Raw genomic sequence first — 16944 nt, forward strand, 5'->3', positions numbered from 1 at the left:
TTAAACACAAAACTAAATAAACTAAACAAAAAAAAATAAATAAAACAACAGCACCAACTACTATGTCTCTTAAACACAAGGGAGATGAAAATGTATGGAGGGTCATGCACCAAAAGATATGCATAAAAAGGTTCACGGCAGCATTGTTTGTAATAATCAAAATTAAAAACAGCTCAGTGCCCATCAGGAGTAGAATAAATAAATTATGGTATATTAATACAATAGAAACTCAACAAGCTACCACTAGACTCAGCAACATAAATAATTCTCACAAACCTAATGTTGAGAGAGAGAAGCCAGACTCAAAAGAGTGTATAATGTATGAATCCATCTATATAAAGGCAAAAATGTAGCAAAATTAATCTCTGGTATTAAAAGTCAGGACAATGGTTACCTTTGGGGAGGAATAAAGGAGAGACATTTAGGAGAGCATGTTGGGGGTTTCTGAAAGCTAGGAGTTACCTTTTTTTTTTTTTTAATCTGAGTGGTGAATGCATCAAGCTCTACACTCACATTTTGGTCATTTTTATGAATATATTACATACTTCAATGAAAAGTTTATTTGGAATTATGTTAAGAGAAACTGCTTTAGTTAGACTGGGTCTGAGTGCCCAGAAGGCATCAACTCAATTACGTCTCACTTGGAACCACAAATGGGTCAATTTTACTTACTTATTAATATGTTTATTTATTATTTGTAATCTATTTTTGATTTTAGAATAGAGTGAGTTTTACAGAACAGCTGCAATGAGGGTATTACAGAGGGTTCATGTATACTGCTCATCCATTTTCCCCTTAATGTCTTAATTATAATAGTACATTTGTTACAACTAAGAAATCAACATTGGTACATGCATTACTATTAGCTAAATTCTTTTTCCAATTTCACTAGTTTTCATGTTGCAGGATCTAATTCAAAATACCATATTACGTTTACTGGTCCTGTTTCCTGAGTCCCCCTCTGGTCTGACAATTTGTTTTTCTTTTTTCTTTTTTATTAACTTGACAGTTTGTTCAGACATTTTATAGGATATCTGGGTGTTCTGATGTTATCTCAAGGTTAGACTGCATTTATGGGTCTTGAGGAACAATAGCACAGGGATGAAGTACTCTTCTCATCACACCATCAGGGTACATGCTATCAGCTTGGTTTATCTCTAATGGTGTTAACTTTTATCTGGCCAAGATAGTGTTGGCCAGGTTTCTCCACAGTAAAGCTACTTTCCACTCCTCCATATTCTTTGGAAGCAAGTCACTAAGTGCTGCCCACACTCAAGGGAGGTTGAGGATTAAGTTTCAATTCCTGTTTTAAAAAATGTTTTCTTAATTGATTTTAGAGAGAAAAGGAGAGAGAGATCATCAATTTATTGTTTCACTTATTTATGCATTCATTGATTCTTGTATGTGCCCTTACTGGGATGGAACCCACAACCTTGGCATATGTGGATGACGCTCTAACCAACTGAGCTACCTGGCCAGGGCCAATTCCTTTTTAAAATTTCTCATTTTGTATACAATTTAAAGTGCATATTACATATCACCTCAGTGCATATATATAACTTATAAATAAATATCCTTATTATTTTGCCTCTTTAAGAATAGATAGCAAATATATGAGGTTCAACATCTCGTCATTATTAGATGTTTTTCTATATAATGGAAACCTTATAGTAAGAAAATGTGATGCTAACTTTTAAAAAGGTGTTATTACATACATGTATATAGAAAATAAATAAAAAACCGACGGAGTAAGGAAGGCGGGGAGAGTGTCTTCATTAGAGGTAATGATCAGGGGCTTCTGAATGTTGAGAGGGAAGTGAGACTGCAGGAAGGACTTTCATCTGGGGCAGTAAAAATTTTCAAACTTGGTGAATTATACCTTTAGAATACATAACTTTGTTTCACTTTTCCTCTGATGACCTTACCATCCGCAATCCCTTATACATCACCCGATCCACCAACCCTGGACTGCAGAAGCCCTAGCGAAACTGCACTACAGATGGCAGGGTGATGCGAGAAAGGGATTATACCCGCAATGGACTTGCAACCACAGCCTGCAGAGGAGTAACTGGTCCATTTACGGGGTACGACCGGGACTGGGAACCCTCTGCCTAGGGGAGGGCGGTCCTGGAGCCGCTGGGGGCCTCCAGCAGGCGCAGCGCCCCGCCTCCCTCTGGTCCCGCCCCGCCCCCGGCCCCGCCTCCTAGGCCCCGCCCCTCCTCGCGGCCTCCGAGTCTTCCTTCCGGGTCGCGTTGGGCCGGGCTCGCCGCGGTCGCGCAGAAGCGCGGGAGTTTGGGGGCTGCCCTCGCGTCCCCGCCTCCCCGCGCCGCCTGGTCGCTGGTGAAGCCCACGGCGCGCGCTCTCCCGGACCCTGCAGGGTACGGCCCTTTCTTTACTTCTCCCTCCTGCGGGTCTCCATTTCCCTCCTTCGGCGCTGGGGCTGGGCTTGGCCTGGGCGGAGCGCCGCGCTTTGGGAGCCTGGGCGCGCGCTGCGGAGATCCCCGCTCGTCTCCCCTCCCCCGCCGCCCACGCTGCGCTCACGGGGCTTGCCGGGGACCCTGAGAGCAGCTTACGGGCCTGCGGCGCTTCTCTGCACGAGCCTGCCCGCTGGGCGAGAGGCGTCGCCTCCGCTTGCGAGCGGACGGGGTTGTTTACTCCGCGGTGTCTGCGGGCCCTGGTGGCTCCGAGCCCTTCCGTGGCCCTGCCGCCCCGCGTCGCCCCTGCACGTCTGTACTGGTTGCTCCTGTGTGTGCTTCCTTGATTGTCCTCTGGCATTCGGTGATTGTTGCCCGACAGGCCCCTGTCTTTATTCAGGACTGCCACGAGATACCCGCCAGCAACCTTGTTTCTATGTTTAGGGGTGTCCTTAGAGTGCACTGTGATAATGAATGTTCACGTTGCCTCCCAGTCAACTCAATACCAAGGGGAGTGGTGTTGGGTTTCCTTGCTGATTTCCCAAGTACTCATTGCATAGTGTCGGGATGCATTCCCTAATTGAAATACACACGTAATTAGGAAGTCAAGACCGTATAAACCTGTGGTCAGGTAGTTGCGTTGTCAGAATACCCTATCTGGCTTTAAACCTTCGAGGACTCTCTAACACCAGATGTGGGATCTTGCTTTTTCTGATCTGTCCCAGGACACAAGCTGCCTTTACTGTTTCCTGGCATGCACTCCTTGGTTTCTCAAATTCAGATTATAGGCATATATTTTTCCTTAAAGCTCACTTTATGCTTCTGTTGTCCGTATTACACATTGTACCTGTTGGTTGAGTAGATGGAGATTTTCGATACATCGATACTCCCATAGTCCTTTATTAGACATTAAGTTCTTGGAGGAAAGGGACGTTACTTATATTTCCAGTGGCAATGTGCATCACCCCATAGTAAGCACTCTTTAATTGTTTATGGAATTGGAGGCTTCTTTCCACACCTCTTTCTTCAGTGCCAACTTAAACACTTTTAAAAATTTTTTACAAGTCACCATTTTATTTTTAAAAAGTTTTTCTTTGTTGTTTAAAGTATTACAGATCCCCCCCCACATTGACATCCTCCTCCCCTAGCCCTCCCTCCCACTCGCACCGCACAGTTGTCTGTGTCCTTTGTTTTTTTTTAACTGCTCAAATTTTGGCTTGTCTGAACCCTGTATTTTCATGCTCTTCCTTTTTGTTATGGACTTGAAAGTCGGGTCAGCTTAATGTAAGATGGTTAATTTCCTTTTACTAATGCCATGATCCAATAATGTGATTATAGCCCTCTGTATAATGGCATCTTAAATGTTTCTAATTGCTTATCTTTTACTTCGAAATATAGTCATTTAACAAAAACTGCCCTTTCTTGACTGTGTTACTCATTGCCTCATCCTCTTACGTAATCCATTTTAACTCCATGGTTCTAACTTTAAGAAAGGTATCTTCTTAGACCCTTTGTTACATAAATTGTGTATCTCCACCTCTGTTTTCTTCTAGCATTTTTTAATTATCTTATTCTTTATGTTTAAATCTTTAACCTACTTCAACAATATTTAGGGTAAGAAAGGAAGTAAGGCTCCAACTTTATTCCCCCAAAATTGTTAGCTAGTGACCCCATCATTATTTGTTGAATTCAGTTTTTCCCAACTGATAACAAATATTGTATTTATCTTGGGTCATAATTCTTTATCCTTGGAACTTCTGAACTGTTGTTCAGTGATTCCTGACTGCTTTGCTGATGCCATGCTGCTCTTAATACTCTAGCTTTATAATGTGTTTTAATGTCTAGGGATTCAAACAATGCCTGACATATTGTAGACATCACTAAATATTTTTGGAATGAGCACATTTAGTGGGGTAAGTTGATTTCCTTTTTTAATCCTCCCTCCCTTTGAAGTTTCTTGCTTATTCTTGTAATACTTTTTTTTTTTGCTTGCTTGCTTTTGTTATGCTCAGTTGAATCATTAACTGTAGTTAAATCCTTTCTCTTGTTAACTCAGAATTCTCCATGTAGAGTTGCTCCTTAGAGTTGTACATGGAGCAGCAGCTTGATTCAAAATCTGCATGCCTTTTGATGTGAACTGTGTATTGTAAGTGTTGTGTTTCTCTCATCATGAGCTCTGACTCAGGATGTTATGTACCTGGTTTAAGCAGCTCTAAGAGATAAATTTCTATAGAGTGATCCCTGGAATAGCCCATGTCAGCATGTATATCACTGTCCCAACTGGACATCTTAAATATGAATTTTCAAGCATTGCTATAATACATACTTAGATACTTTATGAGAGCATAAAATAAATGTATACTTTTTTAAGTCAAATAATATGTACAGAAATAGCAAAAGGAGAAAGTAAATATATTTTGTGCCTACCTACCCAGAAACCCCATTCCCTAGAGATTATCACTATTTAATCATTTGTTCTCTCTTTTTCAAGACATTAGAAATAAATGAATATAAGTCTACATTTGTTTCATAAATGACCATATACTATATATAATTATCTATAACTTCCAGTTATTAATAATTGATGACAGTCTATATCACTGTATGTGACATTATCTTGTTAAACTCTTTTGGGTATTTCGTTGTAGGAATAACCCAAAGCTTTTAATATATAACCAATCCCCTGTTGGTATTTAGCAAATTTCAAATTTATTTCTTTACAAACAAAACTACAGGGACCATTTTTTATGTATATATGTGCTCGTTTGTTTATTTCCGTAGTGTAAATGTTTAGATGTGGAATTGCTGGGTCAAAGGCTAACTATGTTTTAAATTTTGATAAATTGTTCCATATTACTCTTCAAAAGGTTATTGTAAGAGCAGATTTATACAATTTATGAGAATGCTGCTGCTGCCATATCATTGCCAAGAATTGTCAAGGCTGAGATTTCACCCTACTTGCAAGCTAACAGTCTCATGGATGCTGGCAGAAGACAAAGCACAACAATAAAAGTAGCCAAAGGATCATCACTTTCTTGTGCTGCTTCCTTGAACCCTAATTTACACTGGGTGATGAGATGAGGGCCAGATGATTCTAGCACACGCAGTAGATTGCATTATAGGAAAGGAACCCCAAGTTTAGGGACTCTGAATCTTTCATAATAGGCTGCAAGTAAACCTGCCTAACCTTTGCCCTAGATAGAGACATTATCTTTATTATGCTGGATAGTGAACAAACCTGCCTTCTCCTCCAGAGGGAGATTTCTCATTTAAGGATGTTTGCTGTAGAAACATCCTTGAAAAGATATTCTGGAACAAAGGCTCGCAGTGCACCTGTTTATAAGATTTGCAGAAATGTGAGAGACCTGTGAAGAATTGTCTCAAAATCATTGCTGCTAAGATGATGCAATCATTTTTTACGTTTTTGTGATTTTATGGATGAAAAATACTCTTTTATCGCTGCTTTAATTGTGCATTTCTTTGCTTATCGACAGAGTTGATTAACTAAATGTTTATTAGCCATTTGCAGTCTTTTGTTACTTACCTGTTTATATTCTTTGCTTAGTTTTCTGTTGAAATGTTCTTTTGTTCTTTTACTTATTGGTTTGTAATAGCTCTTTACATGTAGTGGGTATAAATGACTTGGTATATCATTTACTAGTTTTTTGTTTTGTTTTTTTAGTTTATTTTGGTGCTGTTTCTGGGAACTTTTGCTACATGGCAATCTTTTCTGTGTATATTGTTAGTTCTGCTATTCTCTTTCTTTGTGGCCTCTGAATTTCCACCCTAAGGTTATTTAAATATTCTTTGTACATATCTTATTGGATATTTTGTATTATATATTTAGATATTTTTTAATGGTTGCTATCATATCATTCTAAATTTACTTTTCCAAATATCTGGGCATTTTTCTAAAACATTTTTGGTAAGTCATCCTTTCCCAGTTGTTTTGATTTGACACATCCATTATAACATACTATATATATCCTTACTTATTAAGGATAACATACTATATCCTTACTTATTAAAACTGAATAATTGGTAAGCAAAATATGTTTGTCTCCTACAGTGCCTATGAATTTGATCAAATTCATCCTTATAGATTACTATATGTAGTTGTTTGTTCTTAGTGAATTTTAGTCTTACAAATATAAAATATAGATTTTGCCCTGTTTAATGATTTTTGCTTTGGAGTCTACATTGTCTGATATTACTGTTGCCATCTGTGTCGGTTTTGTATATACCAGACAGATCTTTATTGCCCATATGTTGATTTTCTGCCTTTCTACATCATTTTGCTTTACTTGCCTCTCTTATACTTCAAACATCATACAGCTGGACTGTCGTTCTCCTTTCAGTCTTTACTCCTCAATTTGAAAGTATTTCTTTATTTATTTGCATTGTAGCTATCTTTTAAAAAGATGATTCTAGATTCACATGCATTTATAAGAAATGGTACAGAGAAATCCTTTGTACACTTCATCTGGTTTCCTCCTATGGTAACGTCTTGAATAACTAGAGCATATTATACCTAGGAAATTGACCATACTCAGATTTCATCATTTTTATATGCACATATGTGTATTTAGTTCTCTGCAATTTTATGTAGATCTTGTGACCACCACCATAGCCAAAATATACAACCGTTCTGTCACAAAGATCCCTTGTTTGAAAGGGTTTATCTTTTAATAGGAAAATTTAACTTATTTATATTTACTTTTTTGTCTCCCTTGCAAGTTTGCAAATTCTAGAACCGTGTATAATTGACTTTCTGTTACTCTCACACCACCATTTATTAAGGTGAAAGCTTGACTCCTTGCCTTCCCCCATTCTTGGTTCTATTGATTTTATTTGCTTTTTACATTACTTATCTTCTGTTTTTCTCTAACCATCTCATTCAATTTTACAAGTACTGTATCTGTAATGGTTTAGATTTACCTATAAGGTTACTGGTTACATTTTATATTTTGTCTTCCCTTTTTAAAAATTATTATTTTAATTTCTTTGTTGACTAGAATACATTTTTGAATAATGTGATTTTTTAAAAATCCTCACCCAAAGATATGTTTTTAAAATTGATTTTAGAGAGAGAAGAAGGGAGAGGGGGAGAGAGAGGGACATTGATGTGAGAGAGAAACATGAATAAGTTGCCTCCTGTATACACCCTGACCAGGGATGGAATCTGTAACCATTTTGGTGGATGACACTTCAACCAACTGAGCAGCCTGGCCAGGGCTTGAGTAATATTTTTGTTTGTTTGTTTCTTTTTTATCCTTACGGAGGATATTTTTACCTTTATCTTCAGATGGAGTGGGAGGGAGATAAGGAGGGAAGAAAGGGGAGGGGAAGAGGGAGGGGGAGAGGGAGATCGATGTGACAGAGAGACACGAATTGGTTGCCACCCGTACAACCCCAACTGGGGCTGGGGACGAACTGTAAACAAGATATGTGCCCTTAGGGCAGAATCAAACCTGTGGGACTCTGGTCCATGGGCTGATGCTCTAATTGCTGAGCCAAACTGGCCAGGGCTTGAGTAATGTTTTTAAAAAGAGTTACGGGAAGAGTATAACTGTATTTCCAGAAATATTTTTACTTTGTTGTTGTTTTCTTTATGAGTAATAGTTTGTCAGTTTTTATTCATTATAATTTCTAAAATATTATATGATCTAACATTCTTTTGAATTTTTGTCAGATGTAATCTCTTCTTAAATTTATTTTCCATAGATATTTGGTTTCTTGCCTCTGTGTTCTAGGTCACTTATCTTTTTTTTTTTTTTTTTCATTATAATTTTCAATTTGTTTGGTCATCATGTCTTTAATTTCTAAGAACTTTTCAATTTTTTAGGAAAATTAGCTTGTTCTTATTTATGGTTCCTACACCCTGTTAATTCATACTAAAGATAATGGTTATTTTTAAATTTTTTTTTGCTTTTGCTTTAGCTTTTATTAGAGATCATTTGCACTAATTGCCCAACTTGTTTCCCTGTCTTTAAGATTCTACTAATATTCTACTCATATTTATCAATGCAGATTTACAATGACTGATGTGACCCTGGTCAGGAATCTCTCTGAAGATGTAAAAGTCATTTTTCTCTTTTCCAGGCAGGTAGTTCCCTAAGGCAGGATGAGTGGTTGGGGCTCTGTGATCAGGCTTTGCCCTGGGCATAATGAATGGGCTGGACACAGAAACCAGTAGATACGTACCTTTCAGGGTTTGCTGGTTAAGAAAAGATTAATAAGCTAGGATGCCCATAAACAAGCCAGTACCGGAGTGCCCAATCTCTAACTTGACTTGTTTTTGTCCAAAGCAAAGACGGAAGACAAAAGCATACAGAAGTGTTCCATTGACCTAAGAATTCCTTTGTGTGCCCGCTCCCCCTCCTTGTTTTTATTGTAGTCAACCCGATCTTTCCGTGTGACTTCCCGAAAACCATGGATCTGTTTGCCTTCCCTATAGCTTTGCCTTTTCCAGAGTATCATATAAATGAAATTGAGTAATAATAACCTTTGGGTCTGTTTTTTTTTTCACTTACAAAAGACATTTTAAGATTCATCTATTCTGTTTCCTAAATCAATGTTTATTCCTTATTATTACTGAGTAGTATTTCATTGTATGGTTGCACCACTGTTTATCCATTTGCCTGTTGAAGTACATCATGGATGTTTCCAAGTTGAAGTGGCTATGAATAAATCTGCTATAAACATTTGTGTACAGATTTTTGTTTGAATATAGGTTCTCAATACATTGGGGTAGATAAATACATAGGAGTGGAATCTCTGGATGGTTTTGTAAGTGTATGGTTTGATAATAGACTGACAAACTTTTCCAAAGTAGCTTTATCATTTTGCATTCCCACCAGAAGTGTTTGCAACGTCCAATTTAATACAATCTTAAATTTTTATTAATCTGTAATTAACTGTTCCCAGATATAAGATATTAAATACTATCTGTCTCATGGTTTGCCCTTTTGAAACTATGCTTGATACTACCTACTTAAGTAAAATGCTTGCTAGGACATACAAAAATATGCCATAAAAGAAAATAAAGGGGTATGTTGGATTTAATAGATATTTAAACCTTTCTCTTTAAAAATATTATCAAATGCATAAAAAGGCAAGTACAGACGGGAAGAAAATATTTGTGAAACATATATCTTATAAAGATTGTAGCCCTGGCCAGTTTGGCTCAGCGGTTGAGCGTCGGCCTGCAGACCAGAGAGTCTCAGGTTCGGTTCCCACTAGGGGCACATACCACACACACACACAAAAAAAAGAAAGAATAGATTGTATTTAAAATATATAAAGAACTCTTATAAGTCAATAATAATAAAAAAAAATTTTAAATGGGCAAAGTAGACATTCCAGGTTTTAGTTAAGTATAAATTGTATATCTGCCAGAGATTTAGGGTTATCCTAATTGCGTAGTTCTTTCCGTTCAGATGGTTTATTTGTACCTGTAATTAAACAGTGATGAAAAGGTAAATATATAGATAATATAGCATAGTGACATTAGTATCTAAGGTGTTTTATATTATCATTACTGTGTAATTAGAAACATGATCTTCCTGTCACTTTGTAATATAGTACCTTGGATATAATAACAAGATCAATCTGTCTTTTTACCCTTGCTCTTATATTATTGCCTTTCTTGAATAGTCTCTTCTCTCTTGTTCTTAGGTTATCCTTTCTTTTAAGAATTTCTTTTTCATCCATAGTTTTTCTTGTTCCCCATAATCACCTTATGGTCTTAACACAGATTTGGAGTGTTTAAAAGAAAAAAAACAAAACATTGTATTTGAGAAAATAGCTTTCTTTTACCTCTTCAGTCATCTCTTTCATTTCAATCAGAGTTTCTTTGTGGCCAAAGTCGAGTCTTTTACTTATTCAGGAGCTACTTTTATACTAAGAAAAGTTGCTACATTTTTTTTTTAACCTACTCTTTGAACAGTAAAATTTCAATATGTATACTGTTCCTTGTTGGGTGGCTTCAAAGAATGTCATACATTTCATTTTTACCTGTTGTGTTTTGTTTTTATTATGCATTCTCCCCCCCCCCTTTTTTCTTCATATCAAGGAACTTTTTTTGCTTCTTTTCTTTTGTTCTACATGTGCCTTATTTTGAAGAGTCACTGTTATTATTTCTGTATTTATCTTAATTATCTTTTGCCATCTACTCTGCCAATCTTCAAAAAATAGAACAAATGTTTATTGAGCATATATTGGCATATTCTAGGCCCTACGGTGTAGTTATAATTAAGACACATTCTCTGAGCTTGAGGAATCTATTGCCTGTTGGGATAGAAAATTATTTTAGCATACAGAGAATGATACACAACATGCAAGAGCAAAGAAAAAGGTGGTAGATAAGGTCTGAGCCTGGCTGAAGCATGGTAAGAGGATGCCAAGCTGAGGAAGTGCAAGGGCGTTCCAGAGGTGCCCAGCCTTGGTGGCAAAGCACAAGAGCAGTCTGGTGGGTGAAAGCAAGTGTGGTGGGAGAAGACTGGTGCCACGGTAGGTGGAAAGTTCTGGTGTATCATTTTATCAGAAAGTCAGCCTTCCTTTAATGGCACCTCTATACATTTGGGAATGAGGAAGGAGAAGACGCAAGAGGAGACTGAGAAGCAGTTGTTTGGGAGATGGAAGGACATAGAAGAGCATGTAGTGCCATACAAACCTAGAGGGGCCAGGCCCGTAAAGAGGGCTGTTTAGGAGTGTCAACTCTGCACCAAATTCAACTATGATTCCACTCTTCTGATCATTTCCTCCAGTCTCCCATGTCTTGATTTCTAGACTCAACCAGAGAAGTCCTTTTCTCAAAATAGTGTCTCTTGATCAGTTTCAGCGGGATAGAGAAATAGTATGTGAGGTTTAGCCTTTTTCTTGATTGGGTACCACGTTATGCTTGCTTTCCTTTTGGTGCTGAACTGCCCAGCTGCCTAAATGTTCCTTTCCCTTCACTTCATTGACATGCCTCAGGGGGATATTTTGCAAGTATTTTGTTATGACTGCCTTCAGTATATGACACTGTTTCATTTCCTGTCTTTTTTATCTTTTTCTGTGTCTTTTCACTCTAAGTCGAGAATCCTCTTTGGAGATTTAAACTTGTTTTCCAGGTTCCTTCACACTATGAACCTAGCCTTAGCATGGCCCTGGCTCATGTTCCTTCCCATAGCCTCCTTTTGTTTGTTTCATGAAAATTCCTTTTCCGTCCTCCCCTTTCCTCTCCCGAAGCACAGGCCGTCTTCTCTGCAGTCCTGCCATCCTGCTTCTCTCCGCCTCATCGACTCCCCATCTCACTTCAAATCTCAGTAGTAAACATATGTTCTCCCTTGTCTGGACCTCTTAATTTCTCTTTTGCACTGTTACTGCTTTCTCTGTAATTATATTATTTAACTTTGTTAGGCATTTTATAATATGAACGACATAGTTGAAAATAAAGCATTATAATAAAAGCACGTCCTATAAAGCAAGTTGTTTCCCAAGGAGTATGAAAGTCTCATGATACAAGTTAAAATGACTGTTGTTTCGTATTCCTTGATTATGCTAGTATAAAACTTCATTGTGTTGCCAAGAATTTCTCACTTCGTAATCATCGAAGGCAACTGATTGGATTAAACAACTAATGAAATAAAGGTTATCCTTTTTCTAATGCTGACTTTGTTAAATGGAAACTGATATTTTTATATGTAGCAAGAATCTTTAAAGAAGCATTTTGAAGGAACTAGAAAAGAAAATGTATCCTAAAAGGTGTATTTTTATAATCATCCTTTTGGAAAAATTTAGTTTACCAGACTAATATTTATTTATTTGCACCAGGTGGGAAAAATAAGTTTGTATTTAAATCCCAGTCACCTTACAAAATAGAGGTATTGTATCTTTTGCATTGATTTATTGCCAATTAAGATATGCATTGGTTATCACAAATCACCTCCATGCCTTGGCAAAAGTCCAAACAGTACATGAACAGTTTGGACTTTTGCATTGGTCGTTGCTGTCCACATGAGTCCTGAGACCAAGGCTCCATTACCGTTTTCAGCTTCATTCCCAGGGAAAAGTAGAATGAGCCATTCTTTCTCTTCCATATGCTCTTCCCCACCCCCAAAACACTTCTGTTTGTCATCTTAGTTGATAGAACAGAGTTTAGAATCAATGAAGGATGTTAGTAACAGTGGGTTTGTACACTTTCTTTATTTCTATGCTTTGTTTAATTTGAAAAACACATTTAATTTTATTGGTTGTTTTGGAATGGTGTTACTGTTAAAAGAATATATTTGCTTTTTCAAAAAATTTTTTGGTCATTTTTAGCTTTATCTTACAAAAAATTAACTCTAAAGATTATTATTCATTATTGGAAAAAAATGAAACATCTATTTACATATCTCTTCTACACTGAAGATATTTGAACATACAATACCTACATTCACAGTTTATAACTCACTTTTATGTATGTTGCCTCAGTGCAAAATTTTATTTACCTTTAACAGCCCCAAAATGATATGCGCAAAAGACACTGTTGCTGCTTTTGCTATTATCCCACAATCTACAGTGGTAAAGCTAGCTAGGAAACAATTGTAAAGTTTGTGGCTTCTGTGTCAAATGGAATTTGACATTAACAATTTGTATCTTTTTGCCAAGAATATGAATGTTCACATGAATGATGATATTTTGCAGATGTTGCTTTGGTTTTATAAAACTTTTACTTTCAGATAAATGCAGTTTTATAAAGAGAGTGAAAGGAGCTTGGTTGAAGCAATGGATAGACTTGTGGAGTGACAAGTGATGTCTAAAGATTATACAGTCAAATCCATCCATCTACATTGGCAGGTGGTATTCTATCCTTGTCTTGAAGATTTCTAGGAATGAGACATCCAGTCATCCAAATTAGCTGATCAGTTAATTGAGTTGGATACTTATACATTGTTGTTTATTTCCTAAATTTCATTTTTATAGTTTTTTTTTTTTTTCTTTTAAGAAAGAGAAACCAAGTAACTTCTTTGAAAATTATCCCTCTTAATTTACCTGGGGGCTTATTTTGAAATAAAATATATATGGTGAAAGAAACAGCTGTATCGCCCTGGCCAGTTTGGCTCAGCAGTTAGAGCATCCGCCCGCGGTCTAGAGAGACTGGGGTTCAGTTCCCGCTAAGAGCATGTACCTCAGTTGCGGTTTGCCCCGGCCCGGGTTGGGGTTGTGCGGGAGGCAGCCACTTGATGTGTTCATTTCACATCGATGTTTCTCTCTCTCTCTTCCTCTCTTTCCCTCCCACTCTGTCTGAGCAAAAACGGATAAATGTCCTTGGGTAAGGATAAAAAAAAAAAGCTGTATCATTTGAAATTTTGGTTTAAAAGATTTGAGATTTGTGCAGTTGTAAAATTTTTTTTACGTGACAGATTTATACTTGTGGTAAGTGAAATGTTTGCATAAGCAAGTGATATACTAGATAATTACTTTTTTTCACCTTTATAAGATGACCTGTACTTCTGCACTTGGTGTTATACGTCCCAAAGAGAATCTGGTTTGTTGATTTATGACACATCAGCTGGGAACATGTGCTGTAGAAACACCTTATTTATTTTAATAAATGCTTTGTTACTCCAGAAAAAGTTTTGTTCTTATTCTATTATTTCTTGTTCTTGGGGTACAAGTTCTTCCATTTAGTAAGTCTTCCTACTGACTGTCCCTCATCATGGTTCATTTTCTCTTGTGGTCTGTAAGTTTTTATTATTGTGGTGCATCTTTGGAAAGGGTGTAATCTCTGTCCTGTGGTGTGGAAGCATCCCTGCAAAGACGTTTCCCATCTGCCCCTAACAGGTCCTAAAGAATTACTGGTTCAGGACTATTTCTAATTAAGTTTTTTGATTTGGGGATGGAGTACGGCTTCTAAACCATGAAGGTAATATGAATTTAGGCTCATACTCGGTGCATGGTATATGCCTACTAGGGTTTTGTTTTTACTCTGGTGACTTTTCCCCATTGCCTAAGTTGATGTCACATTTGGGCTTCCTGGCCAGTGAGCTAAGTATTCCTATTCCTGGTTTTATGGGTCAGGTGATCTTTCCTGAGTTTTGGTTTTATGAAAGTACTTCCAGATGTGACCAGTGGCTTGAAATAACAATTTTGCCTGGGAAGTAGAAAGTCTCCTCATACTCATTAAGGCTTTAACTGGTTCATTGAGTCATATAACTTCAGATCCTGCTTTCTGCTCTTTGACTTCCTCTTTGTTTCTCAGATCTGTGGATTTTCCTCACTTGTTTCAAACTCAGCTGTTTATTTACTGTTTACTTGTTACATTTTGTCAAGCATTTCACTGTGTTTGGGTCTGGCTGGGATTGAGAGACAGAAGGATGCTGCTAGGTAATTTTAAATTATTTTAGACTTACATACATTTTTTGTTTGTTTATTACCTTTCTGTCAACATGTCAGCTATTTTGTGCTTTCTGTGTACTGAGTGCTTTGAGAAATGAAGAACTTTGACTAGATTCCCTCCTTCAATAATCTTGGTCCTATGTGGGTCCTTGTGGAGCTAGGATATGTATCTGATACAAAGGTGGTACCAGCAAGTACTAGAAAATAAGCCTACTTATGTGTTTTATAAATTATAATGTTTTACAATCTTAGTGTAAAGTTTTGAAAGGCTAGCAAATTGCTCTACTAAAGAAAAGTTGGTACATTCTCCTTCTTTTATTTAGAAGTTAAAAGTTCCTCGAGACTTTACAGATACAAAAATAAGCATGTTTGATTTCCTTGTTTGTGTAGATAAGAGGTTAACTACTCAGTGTGTGGAGGGGTCAGTTAGGCCTGGGTTGTGAACTCGCTGAGCTGCCTAAGAACAATGGCAGCTACCCAAAGAGCTCAGGCCTCTTCTAACTGAGGTCTCCTTGATTGTAAAATTATAAATTAGTCTAAATTTTTAAAAATACCATTTGGTCTCAATAGTGTGGTGAAGGCAGTAGGGTGGTGGGAGTGGGGAGGAGGGGTCAGTGGGAGAAACGGGGAGACATCTGTAATACTTTCAACAGTAAAGATTTAAAAAAAAAGATGGGGGGAAATTTCTGTCGGCATAGTTTGACTCGTAGATCTGGGTTTACAGCCTCTATCTAGAAAGGGCTCATTATTGTATTTTTATACATTCTTTCATAAAATCTACAAAATATATTATTTGTAATTATCCATAAATTCAGAAAAGTGTGACCTATTCATTTTGTAAGTTCTGTGTCTAATAAGTAGCTATTTATCTATGATAAATCTTTTGGAATAGTTGACTTCCCAGGTTGGAAATTGAAATATTTTCTAAAATACTTATCTTACAGGTAAAAGAATGTCACATATCAACATTTGTACCTGAAATCAGCATGCAGTTTTCAGGCCCCATGGAAGAGTGCCAACTTATGCATATTCCGTGACCTTTCTATCTGTGGGTGAGTGATTTCTAAGAGTGGCTGGCAACAAACCAGATGCCAGCCAGCCATGGACTGCCCTAACAAATAATGCTAAGAGCTATAAATTAAACACTGTCTGGTGATCTGTGATGTGTAAGGCAGTTAATTTAGTTGGTCTGGATTAACTGTCAGCTCCAGAAAACTATATTCCCATAATGTGAAATCTGAACTTAGCATGTTTGGACATGAATACTAATTAACAATAGGGAATCATTTGTTAAAAAGTGAAATTATAAAATGCCTAAGATTTTTTTGGTTCGCAGCAGCATTTTTGTGGCTCACCATATATTTTATATAATCTAGTTTTAAAGTTTGAGGACTAAGTATTTCTTGAAGTGTAGTTATCATTTTATATAAAATAGGGGTTTTGGGTCAAACATCTTCCATTGCTTTATAATACTAGTTTTGCTTCTCATATAGCATAAAATTTTATACATTTCAATATTTAGATTTCTTAAAAATATATTAGATAGAGACTTCCGGTCAAGATGGCGGCGTAGGGAAACGCAGTATCGCGTTCTGCCACAACCACATCCAAGTTACAACAAAACTACAGAACAACCATCATCCAAAACCGCCTGAAATCAAGCTGAATGGAAGTCCTACAACTACGTAATTAAAAAAAAAAAAAAGCAGCTACATCCAGACCGGTAGGAGGGGCGGCGGCGCGAGGGGTGGCGGCAGCGGCGCGGCGGCGCGACGGGCTGGTCCCACACCCAAGTGTGGCGGATAAAAATCAGGAGGCTCCCGTGGCTGGGAAGGTCCTTCCTGAGGACTGAGGGGTCCCCGTCCCACACCAGGTGCCCCGCTCAGGTTTCCAGTGCCAGGAAGAGAAGTCCCCATAACTTCTGGCTGGAAAAACCAGCAGAAACTGAGGCTCAGGGAAGCTGATGCGGCTGGAGCCACAGGCAGCTCCCTAAAGGGCCCGCGCACGGACTGGTCGGACTCTCTCCCTCTAAGCTCGGAGGGGAGGCAGCTCGAGGGGCACCAGAGACATACAGAAAAGAACTGAGCTGTTTGGCACTGGAGCGAGGGCTGGAGAGGGGGCTTTCTCGGGGACAAACGTGCTGTAAGAGGCCTTTGTTCCTTTG

At 37.7% G+C, this 16944-nt stretch overlaps 1 protein-coding gene across 4 annotated transcripts in view; it reads left to right on the forward strand.

Annotated features, from left to right (window-relative positions):
- The first annotated feature begins 2239 nt into the window (after positions 1-2239).
- FBXL4 (F-box and leucine rich repeat protein 4) overlaps positions 2240-16944 on the forward strand; it is a 65569-nt gene continuing 50864 nt past the window's right edge. Inside the window, exons 1-2 of one of the 4 annotated variants that reach the window (XM_036248702.1) lie at positions 2240-2378; positions 15725-15832. The gene's annotated coding sequence lies outside the window, so the exon portion shown is untranslated. Of the gene's footprint in view, positions 2379-4284; positions 4328-15724; positions 15833-16944 lie in introns of those variants that run through there. The other 3 variants (XM_036248703.1, XM_036248700.1, XM_036248701.1) reach the window with 3 other exon arrangements.

Source organism: Molossus molossus, unplaced genomic scaffold (assembly GCF_014108415.1).
Source record: "Molossus molossus isolate mMolMol1 unplaced genomic scaffold, mMolMol1.p scaffold_m16_p_8, whole genome shotgun sequence".
NCBI classification, from domain to species: Eukaryota; Metazoa; Chordata; class Mammalia; order Chiroptera; family Molossidae; genus Molossus; species Molossus molossus.